General features: G+C 38.9%; 1 protein-coding gene and 1 pseudogene across 9 annotated transcripts in view; one reads left to right on the top strand and one right to left on the bottom strand.

Annotated features, from left to right (window-relative positions):
- GBF1 (golgi brefeldin A resistant guanine nucleotide exchange factor 1) overlaps positions 1–18,425 on the top strand; it is a 133,416-nt gene that overhangs the window by 44,576 nt on the left and 70,415 nt on the right. The window lies entirely within an intron of this gene.
- On the bottom strand, positions 10,997–11,826 carry LOC308416924 (E3 ubiquitin-protein ligase CCNB1IP1-like; annotated as a pseudogene). The gene has a single exon. The product of its transcript is annotated as an E3 ubiquitin-protein ligase CCNB1IP1-like (transcript).

Genomic DNA, 18,425 nt, shown 5'->3' with positions numbered 1-18,425 from the left:
ATTGGTTGGCTCTGAAGACAAGACATTATACTGTTGGTGACTCCAGAGACTGGATAGAGGGCTGGGATGCAGCTCAGGTAGTAGAGTGCTTTCCTGGTGTGCACACGGATGTGCAGTTTGCTTTTAATCCCAGCACTCAGAAGCTGGAGATGGAGGAGGCAGGAGGTTGGGAGTTCAAGGTCATTTTCTGCTGCATAGCAAATTTAGAGTCAGTCTGGGATACATCATTCTCTGCCCCAATCTAAAACGTGCAGATTTTGGTCAGCTTTCTCTTTTTTGTTAGTTTTATTTTTGTTTATTGAGACAGGTCTTATTATGTGGTCAGACTAGCCTCTACCTCAGCTAGCCATAGCTTCCCAGGTGCTAGGATTACAGGCTTGTACTACCAAGCATAGTTCTGTTCTGCCTGTTACAGACACAAAACAGTTTTTTTTTACAGTCAGTCGACAAGGTGTAAAACGCTGAGTGTTGGGACTTAGCTGGAGATAATATCCAGCTTTCTAAGCAAGAAAGTGGAATTCTAAACAGTGAAAGGACCTGACTTTGTCATGGCACCTTACTGATGGAGTGACTAGTGGAAGAGGAGCTGGTGACATACTGATGGTTCTCCTCACCGTACAGCACCAGTAGGCCGCCTGTCACACTCCACTCCTGGATTGTTTTCCTTAAAATTAAAAAAAAAAATTATATGTATATATCTTTTCTGTAAGTACACATGAGTGTAGGAGTCGTCAGAGTCCAGAAGGGTCCTTAGATCCCCTGGAGCTAGGGTTAGTTGTAGGTGGTTGACAGCCACAGGACATGGGTACTTGGGACTGAACCTGAATCTTCTGCAAAAGTTCCAAACTGCTGATCCATTTCTCCAGTCTCTCTTAGGTTTTTAAAAAATGAGGTCCTAGTGTCTAATATTCTTTTTTTGGGGGAAGTGGGAAAAGGCTAAGGGTCTTCTTGTTTTCTTCTCTAAAATAAGAATATTTGACCAAATTATTTCTAAAATTTCTAAAGCTGTAAGATTCTTAGGCTCAGTTGTCCTCTCTCATACAACTTGTAAAATATTTTCAAGAGGATTCTATTCCATATGAATGCCATTATGATATACTTATAATAAAATTTTTGCTGTTGAAATATTACAGAGTGTAATTTAAAGGAGAAAATATGTATGGTCTGTGCTTCTCTGCATTTGGAGGCAGCCTAAAACCCACAATTTCCTTTTGTATTTCTGTTGTGCATGTTGAGTATCCTGAACCAAGAAATAGAAAATAAAAATGCTATGAAATCTAAAAATGTTTGAGCAATGACATGCTTCATATAGAAAAGTATCTACCTCATTTCATGTAATAGGTTGCGGTAAAAATATGTAAAGTGTTATAAATGTTGTATAAAATTAGATACAGTATATACATATATATATATATTATATTAGAACACAACTGAATTTTTAGTTTAGATGTGTGTCCCATCCCCAAGGTATCTTACTATGTCAATAAAATATTCCAAAATCTGAAAAAAAAATTGAAAGATTTCTAGTCTCAAATAATTTGAATAAAAGGTATTCAATGTGTGATAATGCTTCAAAGTATGGTTTTATTCTCAATAAACTCATGTATTGCTATTAAAAAAAAGTAAATACATACCAAATAGGTATTTTAAACGTTGCTGTTTGTTTGAGTGGTTCTAGGGACAAAGCCAGTGAATCTTTCTCATGCTGTACCATTGAGCTACATCCCCAGCCTATCCTTGTTTTTAGAACCCTGGCTAGAAATTTGGTTTTTCTCATATTTTGTAAGGTGATGGGGATAAGACATTTCAGTTTTAAAGCCTAGTAGAAATCCCAGCCTAGTGATGGCTTTATTTCTTCAGAGAACAAAGAATTGTTGAGTCTGGGTAAGTTTTACGTATAAAAGGTAAAGTTAGGCTAAGATTTGTGTGTGTTTGTATACATGCATACAAATGTATATGCATGTATATGGAGGCAAAAGGGAAACCTGGGTGTTCCTTAGGCAATCCATATTGTTGTTGTTGTTGTTGTTTTTTTTTTTTAGATCAAGGTAGCTTTTATTATATAAAAGATAATAGCATGATAATATATAATTTATTGAACATTTAAAAAATTTCCAAAGTCTTTCTTCCTTCCTTCCTTCCTTCCTTCCTTCCTTTCTTCCTTTCTTTCTTTCTTTCCTTTTTAATTTTTATTTTTACACTTAAGATTTTATTCCATTCACAAGGACGTCCCCACCCCACCCACCCCTCCAGATTTCTAAACTCCCTGGGGCCTCCAGTCTCTTGAGGGTTAGTTGCTACATCTTCTCTGACTGAACCCCAGTGTTCAGGGCCTCATATCAGCTGGTGTATGCTGTCTGCTGGTAATCCAGTGTCTGAGAGATCTTGGAGGTCCAGGTTAGTTGAGACTGCTGGTCCTTTTAAAATGTCACCCTCCTCCTCAGCTTCCTCCAGCTTTCCCCTAATTCAACCACAGGGGTCAGCAGCTTCTGTGCATTGGTTGGGTGCTAATATCTGCACCTGACTCTTTGAGCTGCTTGTTGGGTCTTTTAAAGAGCAGTCATGACAGGTCCCCCCTTTTTTTGAGTGTCCCATAACCTCCATAATGGTGTCAGGCTTGGGGCCTCCCCGTGAGCTAGGTCCCCTTTGAGCCTGCTGCTGGACCATCTTTTCCTCAGGCTCCTCTCCATTCCCATCCCTGCAGTTCCTTCAGACAGGAACAATTATGGGTCAGAGTTTTGACTATGGGATGGCAACCCCATTCCTCACCTGATGCCCTGTCTTTCTGCTGGAGATGGGCTCTACCATATTGTTTTTTGAGATAGGGTCTCTCACAGGTTTGAAATGTGTCATGTAAGTTGGCTGGCCAGTGTGTCTCTAGGGCTCTATGTGTCTCTGCCTCCTTAGGCTTGGGGTTATAGCCACATGCCAGCATACCCACCTTCCTTTACATGGGCTCCAGGGATCAAACCAAGTCTTCATGTTTGCAAAGCAAGTACTTTGTTGACTGAGCTCTCTTTCTAGGGGCTTCTCTCCACCCTCTACTACTCTTTTGTAGACAGTCTCATGTATCCCAGTGTAGTCTTGAACTTACCAGGCAGCCAAGTGATCCTCCTCCATCTAAGTCAGTGGCTTTCAGCCTTCCTAACGCTATGAGCCTTTAATACAGCTCCTTAGGTTGTGGTGACCCCAACCATAAGAACACCACAAGAGACCCACAGAATCAACTAACCTGGTCTCATAGAGTCTTCCTGAGACTGAACCAGTGACCAGGGACCCTGCATGGATCTGACCTAGGTCCTCTGCATATATGTTATGGTTGTGTAGCTTGGTCTTCTTGTGGTCCTCCTCTAACAGTGGGAGCAAGGTCTGTGTCTACTTTGGGGATTCTTTTCCTCCTTTTGGGTTGCCTTGTTCAGCCTTAATATGAGGGGAGGTGCCTAGTCTTATTGCAGCTTGATATGCCATGTTTAGCTGATATCCCTGGGAGGCCTTCCCTTTTCTGAAGGGAAAGGAGGAGGAATGGATGGGGAGAGAGTATCTAGGAGTGGAGAAGGGCGGGGAAACTGTTCTTGGAATGTAATATATGAAAGAAGAATAAGAAAAATTATTTTGTTGCTACTTTATAACTGTAATTTTGCAACTGTTATGAATCATAATGTAAATATCTGTGTTTTGTGATGGCCATAGGCATGATCCCTGTGAAAGGGTTGTCTGATCCTAAAGGGGATTGAGATTGAGAACCACTGCTCTTAATCTCATGTCCTGAGATTACAGGTGCATGTCTTTATGTCTCATTTCTGTGGTACTGGAAATCAGACTCAGGGCTTTGAGTATACTAGGAAAGTACAGTATGAACTCAGTTACATTCCCAGCCCTCTGAGTGCCTGTGGGCTTTACCTTTGTTTAAAATTTTCATTTTTTTTTCCAATTCCAAAGTACTAAGCAAGCAGCATAATTTACAGACTTGCCAGCTATGCAGAACAGTTGTTTGTGTATGTGTGTGTTGTTCTTATGGTTCTGTTTGTGCATATGTGTGCATGTGTATGTACATATATGTACAGGCTAAAGGCAGACACCAAGTGCCATCCTCAATTTTATCTGTCTGTCTGTCTATTGGCTTTTACTGTATCTCCTGGATGGCCTGGGACTATGTTTAGACCAAGCTGGCTTCAAATTCAACAGAGATCTTTTTGTTTCTGCCTCCTGAGTCCTGGGATTAAAGATGTGTGCTACCATTCTGGTCCTTGGTTTTTGTTTTTGTTTTGTTCATTTTTGTTTTGTTTTAAGATTAAAAAAAAACTGAGTGTGTGTATTTATGTTTATTGGTCTGTGTATAAGTGCAAGGGTCCACGGAGGAAAGAGGGTGTTGACCCTTGGAGCTAGAGTTACAGGTGGGTGTGAGCCACCTGGTATGGATGTTGGGAACTGAACTTAGTCCTCTTGGAGCAGTCTGTGTTCTTACCAGTTGAGTCATCTTGCCAGTTCTTTTTCACTTTATTCTTTGAAACAGGGCTCTCACTGAACTTGGAAACTCATTGATTGGACTAGACTGGCTGGTTCAGTGAACTCCAAGATTCTGTCTGTGTTTAACCAACACTAGGGTTAGAGAAATATATCACTGCACTTATACTTTACATTAGTTCTGGGGATCCAAACTCAGGTTTTCACTTGCCTGGCAAGCACCTTATCAACTAGGCCGTCCTTGCTCCCATGACAGAGCCTTTGGAAGCTATGCCAAGGTTTCGCTTCCAGGGCAAGTTGAAAAATCAGGATTTGAGCAGTTTCATCTCATTGATTTTTATTTGCAGCCTTAATTTAAAAGTTGGCTTTGTATTTCTGTGACAAATTACTCCAAAGAAGCCAGAACAGGAGGAAATATTCATCTTGACTCATAGTTCCAAAGATTTCAGGCTATGGTCAGTTGGCTTTTGTGTTTCTGAGCCTGTACTGAGGCAAAGCATCATAGTGGAGAGTGTGGGAGAGCAGAACTGTCTGTGGCAGCTAGTAAGCAGAGAAAGTGAGGAGGAACCTGTGGACCAGACACTCCATCTTTCAAGGCATTTCTCAGCGACTTAATTCCTTTAACCAGGGCCCACCTCCTAACAGTCCATGTAGCTGTGAACTCAGTAGTGGACTAATCGATTGCTGAGGTTCACCCCTTATGGTCCAGTTACCCCTCATTAACACCCCAGCTGAGGACAAAGTCTTCATCACATATGAAGGTTTGAGAAATACGGAGCCAATCTGTAATACCTACTAAATTAGACCTATCAAAGAGCTAGTTCTGTACTGACATAGGTTCACAGAGTAAATATCATTTGAAGCAAGATTTGTAGAAAGCACCAGAAGAAAGTAGATTGAATCTTGAGGGTAGATTTGAATAGTCTTTCTATAATACCATTCTCTTCCTTTTTTTTTAACCTTCCTCTTTTCCTCCTAAATATTCATATATTTCCCTATTTAGACCAAAAGGATGTTAAAGAAAAAGAAATTACCTTTAAAAAATTCCTTTGTGTGGAGAATTTGGAGTTAATTTGGAATTTGATAACCTTTTGGAACTATATTCTGTTTCCCTAAAGAACGTCTTAATTTTTTAAAGCCTGATAGTGGTAGTGGATACCTTTCATTACCAGCACTCAAGGATAGAGACAGGTGGATCCATGATTTGAGGCTAGCCTGGTCTACAGATCAAGTTCCACGATAGCTAGAGAGCTACACAGAGAAACCCTGTCTCAAAAACAAAACAACATGGTAACATATACCAGTAATCCTGTGATTTAAGAGATAAGAGACAGGGGAATGAGTTCAAGCCCAGTCTGGATTGTCTTGGGGAGACTCTGTCTCAAAAATAGAAAGTTAAACCTATTATCTAAAATTAACTATTAGTTTATCTCTATTATTTATAGATCCAGCTATACAGGTTGGTATCATGTTGTATAATAGCATCAAACTTCTTTATAATAAAATGTCTTTTATACTTTTGGCAGGGATCAGGCCATCTAATAACTTAATTAAGTACTGACATATTTTTAGTAGGTACTTCATTTGTCAAGATTTTATTGGTCTTATGTAATATAGATGTCAATATTGTATGTCAGGCAGTTTACATATATCATCTTATTTAAGCCTTTCAAGAATATTTCAATGACCAGCAAGGCTGCTTAACAAGTAAAAACATGTAACCCTGGCAGGCTGAGTGGTCACATTGGTTCATGATTGAAGGAAGTGATTGACTCCCAAAAGTTGTCTTCTGACTTCTATGCTCAAGCTTTGTCTCCACACCCTCCTCAACAACCACATTTGTTTACAAAGAAGGTATTTCAAGGCAATACTGTGAACAAACATTTTATAGTAGGGTCCAAAGCAGGGAGAACCTGTAGGTAACATACTTAGTAAGTGGCAGAGTGGGAACTCTAAGTATGGGCCTTTGCACTGATACAGTTCCTGCACTTGCCTCCTTCTCTTGAGGGCCTGGAATTATTGGCAGAAGACAAACTAGTCTCAGCCTTATTTTTGGCAAATATAAAACTCATTCTGTGGTTCCACAAGAATTCTTGATATTTCAATGGAGATCCTAGGCTGCTGTCTCTCTTCTGAGAGCCTAGGAGAGTAAGTGCAAACTGGCAGAGCAAGTAAGAGTATAGATTCTAAACCAGAGGCGTGCAGAGCTGGTGTTGAGTAACGGTCTCCTCAATGACTTCCTGCCTGCACAGATGTAGAAGTGAGACCTAATGTGATTCTTTCTTATGATGGGACTCTCCATAAACCCTGATGTTCATGCACTAACTCAACTTTAACCTCAGACTGTGTTTTGATAGCTATAGAATAAAGATAGGTAAGATAATGACTACCAAGGGATGATGAAGGGCTTTTGAGGTAACAAAACTTTTCTACAGCTTCATTTTGGTAGTGTTTACATGAAACTGTATATGTGTTAAAATTAACAGAAAATCTGTTCCACCCTTCAAATCAATTTACTGTGTGTTAATTTATAAAGCAAATTAAGCAAGATGTGGTAGTGTAATCCCAGATACTCAAGTGGCTAAGATCGGAGGATCTCTCTCTCTCTCTCTCTCTCTCTCTCTCTCTCTCTCTCTCTCTGCCTCTCTGTCTCTCTGTCTCTCTCTGTCTCTCTCTCTCTCTGTCTCTCTCCCCCCCCCCCGAGTTTATTCTGGGCATGGGGAGGGGAGTAAAGAGGGTAGTAGTGGAGGAAGAGAGTAGAGAAGTAGAGGCTGGCCATGAGCATGTGGAGAGAGGGAGGACAAGGGGAACGAGAGTAAGAGGGCAAGAACAAACAAGAGAGGGGAAGATCTCTTGATTCCAGGAATTTGAAACTCGTCTAGGAAACAGTGAGATCTCGTCTCATTAAATAAGTAGCTGGATGTGTTAGTGTTCATCTGTAATTGCAGCTCTCAGATGGTGGAGGTAGAAAGATGAAAAACTCAGAGTTATCCTTGGTTACAATAGTGAGTTCAAAGCCAGCCTAAGTTACTTGAGAGCAGGTCTCAAAAAACAAACAAACAAAATCAAAAAAACAAAAAACAAAAAAAACAAAAAAAACCCAAAAATCAAGAAAGGGCTGGAGCTTGAAGTTCTGACTTCAATTCTTAATAAGACAAATTAGATTTGGAGGTGTTAGTCTGTAATCCTAGCACTTGGGGGGAGGTAGACTGGTGGATCAGAAGTTCAAAGTCATCGTTGGCTATATAGAAAGTTTGGGGCTTGTTCTAAATTTTTTAAAAATATAAAATAATCCACCTATCCACAAAAATGAGTATATTAAAATAGTGATAAAATTTTTAATTTTTGAGATTTATTATTTTATTTGTATATATGTTTTGACAGTATGTATGCTATGTACCATGTGGGTGCCTAATACCTGTGCAGGTCAGAAGAAGGTGTTAGATCCCCTGGAATTAACTGGAGCTACAAATGGTTATGAGCCATCATGTGGGTACTGGGGACCTGGACCCTTTGCAAGAGCACCAAGTGCTCTAAACTGCAGTCTCATCTCTAGCCTTTATGTTTATTTACTTTTTAAAAAACATTTTAGGGCTGGAAAAGTAGCTCAGTGGTTAAGAGCACTGACTGCTCTTCTAGAGGTCCTGAGTTCAATTCTCAGCAACCACATGGTGGCTCACAACCATCAATAATGAGATCTGATGCCCTCTTCTGGTGTGTCTGAAGACAGTCACAAGTGTGTTCATATAAATAAAATAAATCTTTAAAAACAAAACAAAAAAATTTTAGATCTATTTGTTTTATAGTTACATTTTTATAAGATCATTATAAAAAATTAGATAATGTAAGTAGAATAGTATCACAGTACCTATCTAGTATATATTAAATATTTTTGTTATTTTTGACATTATCAAAAGTATTTTACTGTAGTGACATTCATTGAGAGGATGGGGAAATAACATTCCATCCCATCCACATGAGTATAGTCAGTAAACAGAAAACCGAGTAACGGTGAGTCAGATGTTTTCACATGACTTGGCAAAGGCCTTAAGGTCTGAAGGTCACATGGAGTGTTTCTGGAATGACAGTTGGCTTCTCATTGTTCTTCAACAAAATAGTAACATATTTTGGTCTTAGAAACTTCAGCTTCTTTCCCTGGCTTCAGATTAGTCTGAGGTCTAGATTGAACAAACTGATTAAGGAAGGAGCCAGAAGTGATTCTCATCCACAGAAGGTGTATCTGGCTTATATGACAGCTGTAGCTCCACCAGCTGTGCCTTTCTGTAGCCACAGCCTTGGAATCAGATGGGATAACAGTAGGCAAGCATTTCTCAGCGCTGTCTCCCGTTTGTTGTTGTTTTTAAGTTAAGGTCATGGTAACATTATATTTATAGCAGCAATGAAAAAGAAGATTGTAAGGTACATTTTAAAGTATTTACTCTTGATTTTTTATTATGTCTGTATATGTATATCTATCTGTGTGGGGCATGAGCACATGGCACCCTCTGAGATGAGAGGCAGTTAAGTCTCCTGGAGTTGGAGTTACAGACAGTTGATAGCCACTCAGTGTAGGTGCTGGGAACTGAACATGGGTCCTTTGCAGTAACCATGGAGCCATCTCTCCAATCTCATAAAGTAAAATCTTGACTTATTCATCTACTAGGATGGTTGTCTTATATATAAGCTCAGATTCTGAATCAAAACAAGCTGAACTAACAGCATGTGAGTTATAGAATCAAGTATCTGCTGTAGCACACTTTGGGGGATATGCTTTGCCTGGGCATTATTTATTTTTATTTTTTCCTCACATGCCCTGCATATATATTATGTTTTCCAGTGCTGTATTGTTATGGGATCTCTCTGTGTGTGAACACGAGCGTCCCTGTTTTTCTTGTGCTTTTTCTTTGGCTTTTTTTTTCTTTTTGTTTCATTGTATTCCAGTTTATTTTTGTGTAATCTTATTTTAAAAATTATTATTAGATAATTATTATTAAAATTATTATTAGATAAATATCTGTATTCTAAAAGAAAGAATATGGATTTGGGTGGGTGGAGAGTTACTGAGTGAGGATCTGGTAGGAGCTGGGCAGGGGGAGACCATAATCAGAATTTATTATATAAAAAAGGAAATGCATGCCAAAGAGAATGATGTTAATATATATGACCTTTTAATGGAAGGAGCTGAATTAAAGACATGAAATTGTTGTCGACTATTATTCTATTGGTTGTGGTGGCCCACGCCAATGGGATATGCTGAGGAGGCAGAAGGAGAAGGGTCCCAAGTTTGAGGCTCTCCTGGGCTTCACCTTTAAGAAGGGAGCCTGAAAAGTGGCTCAGCAGTTGAAGATGCTTGCTGCAAAGACTGGCAACTTGTGGTTGATCCTCAGAACCCTCAAGGTGGAAGGAGAAAACCAGTGTCAGAGAATTGTCTTTTCCACCCACCAACACACAAGAAAAATAAATAAACTTTCTTGAATGGTTTTGTTGGCTGATAGGCAAGGCTTAAGATTATCCTCAAATGATAGATTAGTTAATGTATCTGAAAAAATCATAGTATTTCTCTGCTAAGGAAATAAGATCATCAGTAATTCTGCCAGATAGGAGGTTCAGAGTCAGGACATCACTTAATTTAAACACAGTCCAAGCCAGGTAAAGTGGTGTATCCTCTGAAGGCAAAAGTAGGCAGATCTCTGAGTTTGAGGCCAGCCAGCCTAGGCTAAATAGTGAGCAACCCCCCTCCCCCTATGCCAGGAAAAACCCAAAGAATCAAAAATAAGACAAACAAGCAAACAAACAAAACAAAAACCAAAAATTTATCTCAACAGGGTGATTTTTGCTTCCATCCACCCAACAGAATACCCAGCATTATCTGTAGACAATTTTTGTTGTCACAACTCCAGAAGTATATGAGTCCACATGTGACACATATGTGTGTGTAGTCAGAAAAAAAAGCACAGGAGCCAGTTCTGTCCTTCAACGCAGCATAAAACATTTTTTTTCAAGAACTTGATAGTTTAAATTTTTTAAAAGGTAAAGCAGTTTTATTTTAAAAACAAATACCAATAAAATCAACAAATAACTTTATCAGTATATATTTTTTTAATATAAACAGAACACTTATGCATCAAATTGCACTTTCATTCACTGATATAAGCACACCTCCAAAACAAAGTAACATAAATGAAAGTACATGACTGTAAAATATATGTTAATAGCAAGCCACCATTTTCCAAGACCATAATTTTTACAGTAATATACTAGCAGGGAAAACTCAATGCACACACTTAACATATACATACTAGAATCCAAAGCACCATGTAACTATAACACTGGTGCTTATATAAGCATAAACACAGCTTGGTCTGAAACAGGATCTGTGCAACAATGTGATTGTGTGAGCAATGAGATTCAAGAAATGCCCATGCCCTAAGCAAACAGTGAAGAAACCAAACAGGAAGCCATACACCCTACTGCAAGCCAGCTTCTTCTAAGTCAAATGTAAAGAGAACTCAGTATTGAAATAAAAAATGAGCTAAATTCTTTCTGCTTTAAAGACCCTGCTGCAGATTTGCTCTGCTTCATGGTTTGGAGATGAAAAACTAAAGAAGTTGTTAATGGGTTCAGGTACTGTGGGAGAACACACCAAAAAATGATCTGAACTGAACATCTTCATCACCACCACCTTGATTTCCAACTGGTGAACGGTCCAAAGAAAACTTTGAGCTATTCCCTGATTGGAAGCAAAGACTCCAGACTGTGGGATCATAGCTGGTTCCAGGGAGCCTTCTTGGCTAGCAATAGTGATATTTCTGAGCCTAAGGCTATCATAAAGGCCTTGGAGCTTTTGGTACTGGTGATTGCGCTCCATAAGTTTTTCAGAGACATCAATAAATGTTTTCTTGTATTCTTCTAGAACATTTTTCATGGAGGTGACCTCCCCTTCATAGAGGTCAGTTCTACATTCTTGCTCTGTATTTGCTGTGTATATATCTTCTCCATCTGCTTTAAGTAGTTCTTGGCTTTGCTGAAATTATATTATTGATAGAGACGTTCCTGGTGTACCTGGTATGTCCAGAAGGCCAATGCCTGGGAGCTAATGTCCAAAACAACCTCTGGTCGAAGCCCTGCCAGTACCATAGCTTTGTACTCCTCTGATGGACTGAATTCTGTCTGGACAATATCTAGCTTTTTAGAAAGAGTGCTGTTGCAAGCAGGGCAGACTGCCGGTGAGTGACTGAACTCACCACTGCCGTGCTGATCACAGAAGAAGTGAGAGCAGGCAGTGACCCAAGCATAGCCAGAGAGCTTGATCCGACACTTCCGATAATTGCAAAGCAACATGTCTTCACACAGAGAGTCCATTAAACGATGTAACTATCATTTTTCATACAACCATGATTTACAACATGAAGGTCCATACAGGAAATGTGATTGATTGGTATCAACCTGGTGTTCTCTCTTGAATGTTAAATATTTTACTTCTTGTATTTCATCCTTCCTTTCTGTTGCCAAGTGATGAATCCAGTTTAATCTAGGACCCAAACTGAAATACCAGAGCAACTGCTTACCATCATCAGACCACCAGAAGCTAGAGATAGAGTGATAGTTTTAATTTCTACATTTTGATCTTTTACCCATTTTGAGTTAATTTTGATATCTTTACTGTTGAATTTATAAAATTCTATGAAATTATTTTCTAAATTGTATCTTTAATTTTTTTTTAATTTTATCGTTTTGTATGTGGAAGTGCTTTACCTGCTATATGTCTGTGCACTGCATGCATGTGTAGTATCCTAAAAAACTAGAACACAGCATTTGATCCTTTGGAACTGGAGGTACAGATGATTGTGAGTTACCATGTGGTAGGTACTGGGAATCGAACCCAGGTTCTCTGGAAAAGCACTTAGTTCTCTTAACTGCTGAGCCATCACTCCAGCCACAAATTGTGTCTTGATCACTGTTTATATAGAAAATCCAGGGAGATGTGGAGGATCATTCCTGTAATGTCCTTCTCTTGCACATGAATATCTAGTTGCTTCTTGCTCTTTATTGAAAATATTTTCACTTCTCTCTTTGGACAGTCTTAGTATCTTTTTCAGAATCAGTTGACCATGGTGACTCTGTTGTGAGACTGCTGTACTTGTGACATAGTCTCACTGTGTATACAAGGCTGGCCTGCAACTTGACTTTTCCTGCCTCAGCCTCTTAAGTTCTGGTATTGTAGGAGTGAGCTACCATGCCTGGATGAAAATCTTATGTTTGTTTCCTTGTTTGTTTGACATGGGCTTCATACAGTCCAGGCTGGCCTCACACTAACTAGTAAGCCAAGGATGAGTTGGTCCTCCTGCCTTGACCTTTCAGGTTTGGGATTACCAAAGTGCTGTACACCTGGCTTCCTGGCTAGAAAATTCTGATGGCTCTCTGCTGTTGTAGCTCCCTAAAGAATAATTCAGAGTGTTTCCATATGGATGCTGCTGTGCCTGAGGAAGAACATGCCAAGCTTTAAGGTGCCTCTAAGACTCCTTTTAGCATACACTTCGGCAGCTCATAGCATGCAGAAACCTAGATCCTCAGCTAGTAGGTCATTAGTGAATTCAGTAATGAGCTCACTGAACTCTATACCCAGTATTCTGAATTCTGACCAACTTTGTTTTATGATACCATTTTGTGGTACCAGATATGGAACTCAAGGCCCCAGCAACCTTTTTCTTTCTTTCTGTTTTTGTTTAGTTTTGTTTTTTGTTTTAAAGATAGGGTTTCTCTGTGTAGCCCTGGCTGTCCTAAGACTTGCTCTGTAGACCAGGTGGGTGGTGTTCAACCATTTAAAAAAACGTATGTTACTAAACCTGAATATTTTCTACTTGTGTTACATAGTTATTAAATAAGTTTATGAGGTAGGGTTGGACCTTTTCTTTATGTTACAGATGTGGAACTAGAGGCTTAAAGTTTTTAATTTCCTATGATCACATTAGAACTAAGATTTGAATTTAGTTTTTCTGACTTCTAAGTCACTACCTTTAGAGAATATAATTAGATCTCCACCTGAATATTCAATTGAGTTCTTTTTTATTTAATTTTATTTATTTTTTAACCTATTCAGTTTATATCCCACTCATTGCCTCCTCCCAGTCACCCCTCCCAGAATCCTTCCTACATCCCCTCTTCCCCTGAGCAGGTGGGGTCCTCTGGGTATGATTGAGTGATAAAGAAACTGTGGGACTGGAGAGATAGATAGCTTACAGATTAATTAAGGACACTGGCCGTTTTTACAGAGGACTTTGATTCAATTCTCAGCATCCACATGGTGCTTTGTACCTGTCTGTAATTCTAGTCCTAAGGGGATATAATACCCTCTTCTGGCTTCCATGACACCAGCCAAAATGCTCCTATACATAAAATTAAAATAATAATTTTTGAAAAAGAAATAAACTGATTGTAAATATATTCAAAGAACACCAAGGTTAGGCCAATATATATTTGAGGGTAGAGTCTTAAGCTATATTTCAGATTTGGCTTTTCCTAGTATATATTCCAACCTAGAAAGGGGATATCCACTATTTTCTGAATACTTGCTTTACAACTAATAGCTTCACAATCATAGTCATTATCATATGGGACTTTAGAAGATAAAATCATAGGATTGCCAAAAGTAAGAATAAAAATTATAGCTTTGTATGGTAACACACATCTGTAACTGCAGCACTAGAAAGGCTGAAGCAAGAGGATTGCTTCAAGTTAAATGTCCGTCTGTACTACATAATGAATTAAAAGCCAGCCTGGGCTACTGTATGAGACCCTATCTAAAAACAAGAAACAAAACAAACGAAACCCCCAAATTCTCCTGGCAAAGAAGACCTTGACTACTATTGACTATTACTATTAAGACTTTGACTATTGCTGGGTGGTGGTGTGGTACACACTTTCAATCCCAGCACTCAGAAGCAGAGGTGGGCAGATCTCTGAGTTGGAGGCTACAGAATGAGTTCCAAAACAGCCAGAGCTATATATATAGAAAAACAAAAACAAAAACAAAAAAAAAAAAAAAACAAAAAAAAAACAAAGAAACAAAAAGCTGGGCAGGTGCTATGGTACCTGACTTTAATCTCTGTATTCTTGAGAAACCCTGTCTCAAAAATCTAAAAAAAAAAACAAAAACAAAACATGTACACACAACCTCCCTTCCCCATCTTGACTATGGTGTATGGGTCTAGTTCTAGCTAGAAACTTTTTACCTGGAATTTTTTTTTTTTTTACTTTGAAAATTTTTGATCTGGAAATGTAGCTCAGTGAGTGATAGAAGGTTTGCCTAGCATAGATTTGATTCCTCTGTACCACAACATTTAAAAACCTGAAAATAAATGTCAGAGAATCAGAAAAGTTTTAGAACATTGTAATTCAAGATCATCTTTGTGACATATTTTAAATTTTAAGTTATTTATGTTGTGGGGGTAGGGATGGATTGCATACCAAGGCATGAATATGAAGGCCACAGTTTTCTCCTTCTACCATGCAGATCCCAGGGATCAAACCCAGGCCATCCAGCTTGGCAGCACATACCTTTATTTGCTGAGCCTTCTCAGTAGCCCAGGTTATTTTTTTCCCTAAAGTATTTATTTTTATGTGTTTGGGTGTTTGCCTGCATATATGTATGTGTACCACATATTTACCTGCTGTCCTTGGAAATGAGAAGAGTGTTGGATCCCATGAAACTAGAGTTACAGACTGTTTCAGTCTACTATGTGGGTGCTGGGAATTGAACCCAGTCCTCTGAACCCGTCCAGCCCCCAGGCTTATGTTCTTGAATTAGATCTAAAGCTGGTCTTGTTCCTTCATTAGTAAGTCACTGACCTGCAAACTGGACCACATGTCTGAAGTGTGGACAGCAGGTAAGTGCTGACATTTTGATGGCCACATCATATTTCAAGGATCTATGAGAAGGCCTGTAATGACCACACAAAGTTAGCCAAGAATCTCCTTGCCATGGACAAATGGGAGATGTTACTAAGTTTAGCTGACATTTAGCTATAAATTATTTGAAAGGTGGAAATGGATTCTCCTCGGAGGCTATGTAGGATTTTCATTTAGAATCAGGCGCATGTGCTGTAGGTGTTTTTGTCCTAGAAAATGAATTACCATCTCTCTTCTTTTCTTACATATTTTTCTACTATATTGGGAAAATATATATGTATAAAATATATATAGTTGCTATGTTTTCCCTATATAGTATAAATATAGAAAATATAACTACTATATTTTCCCAATATAGTAGAAATACATAGAAATTATAAATAATATATAGAAATTATATAAAATCTAATCTATTTTCCCAGTATAGCTACTATATTATATAATACAGTTACTATAGCTCTATTAGGACCTGAACATTAGTAGTTCCTGTTGGTGTTAGGTATCAAAGCCTCACTTACCCAAAGTAATACATACATCCATGACAAAGTCTGGTCTATAATCTTAGTACCTCAGATGTCTTAACATACCTAATGACACTCCACCTACATGTTTCTCTGTTCCACTGGTTTCCTACCTTTTACTCATCCTGAGCTGTTTGGCACTCACTACATGTGAATATATAGTGTTCCATAAAACACCCAAAAATGTGTAGCATATAAAAGATTCAGGTGTTAAATTGCTGTTTGTAAATCAGAATTCAAGCTTCATTTGAGTTTGTATCCAGAGTATGCTAGGAAAATATATGAAATATAACAGTTTTGATTTTTGAGAGGAATAGGAGAACTGGGAGTATAGCCGAGTGTTAGAGCACTTGTGCAGCATGCAGATGCCCTGGATTTAATACCCAAAAATATGAAACAAAACTGTGAACAAAAAATGAAAGGAGAGGTGTGGAAATATTGCTCAGTGGTTACTTGACTAGCATGTGAGCTGTAGTTCAATTTCCAGCCTAGTAAAGGAAGGAGAGAAGGAGGAGGAGGGAGGGAGGAAGGAGGGATAGAGGGAGACAGAGATAGACAGAGAAGGAGACTGAAGCAGGATTGCAAGTTCCCAGGCAGCCTGGACTGACCAGAATTAAAGGTTTATTTGGTGAAAATTTGTCCTTCAAAGGAAGGAAGGGAGCAAGGGAGGGAGAGGAGAGAAAGAAAGAGGGAGTCTAGTGACAGTCACAAACTTGGTGTTGTGTGACAACTTTTCCTGGAGAAAACCCAACACACACCATCTACTATAGGGATCCCATGATAGTATGGATTATCACCTGCCCTGGCTAGTTTTGTGTCAACTTGACACAAAGTAGAATCATCTGAAAGGAGGGAACCTCAATTGAAGAAATGCCTCCATAAGATCTGGCTGTAGGGCATTTCTTAATTAGTGATTTGATGGGGGAGGGTCCAACCCATTGTGGGTGCTACTATCAAGGGCTGGTGGTCCTGTTCCTCTAAGAAAGCAGTCTGAGTGTGCCATGATAAGCAAGCCAGTAAGCAGCACCCCACTATGGTGCTTCCTGGTTCCTGCCCTGTTTGAGTTCCTGTTTTGACTTCCTTCATTAATGGACTACTATGTGGAAGTGTAAGCCAAGTAAACCTCCCCAAGTTGCTTTTGGTCATGGTATTTCATCACAGCAATGGTAACCCTAAACTAAGACACCAGCAGTGTTCAATTTAGTAAACCAATGAGTTTTATTAGAGTCACTTACAGGAATGTGGGTGAGGGGTTACTTATAGAAATGTGGGTGAGGGGTTATTTATAGGAGCAGAACTGACTCAAAGACAGCTGCATCACAAAGTGCAACCAAGCACGGGTTCATACAAACTGGAGCACACTTCATACCCTGCAGTAGCCCAATGGGTTGGAGAGTGTTCTTTCCTGGTGCCTCAGTTGGTCCAAACTTCTTCTAGGCACCTCAGCTGGGTTCTGCTTCTTCTGAGCAGCTGGCCTAGTCTGAGAGTCTTCTTCGGAGCTTGTGCTACTCAGCGTCTCTTTTTCTCAGAGGGACTCTCCGCTTTTATTGCTAACTCTGGCAGGTAGTGGCTGAGTGAATCTATTCAGGTTCAGGGACTTCCTGAAGTTTCTTTGAGTATTTACTGTCCTTAAGGAGCTTCCCTGCAGGATGCAACATTTCAATCTCATAGGAAATTGTTATACAACACTTAGCAAGCAAAACTGTCCCCATAGAAATTGTGTATATCAATGTTTTGGGCTGGAGAGATGGCTCAGCTGTTAAAAGCTAGACTCACAGAAAAGACAAACAGTACTAAGTGGTAACAAAATGTGGATGGCCCGCTGAGATGCTCACATTCTGAGGGTGAAAATTGGAAAGTAAATTGTAAGTTGGCTACTTCTATTCTGTGTCTAAGAGTGTGCCCAGTAGTAATTTGTAATCTTGTTCACCAAAAGATGTGTATGGGAGTGTTTATCGCAGTGTTTTCCATCAGAGCTTCAATAAGTAAATTATCCAAATGTCCATCAGAAATAAATAAAATGCAATAGATTCTTACAGTAGAATACTTTTATAGCAATAAGAATTAATATGGACTGTATTATATTTAATACATATGTTGGCAAATGTTTCTAGCATGGAGTGAAAGAAAACCAAACCAAAAACAAATTGTAAGAAACTATATTAAGTGTGATATATGCAGGCATACACACATACACACAAAAATATACATTCATACACACATACATTTGTACATACATATACAAATTCACAATACATATGCATACACAATACATAGTACACATATTCATACATACATATACATATATACATACACACAAAATACATCTTGAGAGGAAAATTTTTTCTTAAAAAGTATATTTATTTCTTGATGTCCCCCTTAGGAGCTCTTTATGTTTTCTCTGTTCAAAACAAAACAAAAACGAACCCTCTTTTTCTTAAAAAGTTAGGGAAGGACTAATTTGGAGATTTTGAGCTGACCTCACTCACTAGCTAGAGTACTGCTCATGGTTAAAGGTTATTAGTGACAGTG

This window comes from Micromys minutus (assembly GCF_963924665.1).
Source record: "Micromys minutus genome assembly, chromosome: 2".
NCBI lineage: Eukaryota > Metazoa > Chordata > Mammalia > Rodentia > Muridae > Micromys > Micromys minutus.
Note: the sequence above shows the minus strand (reverse complement) of the source record. Positions and strands in the feature narration are given on the sequence as shown.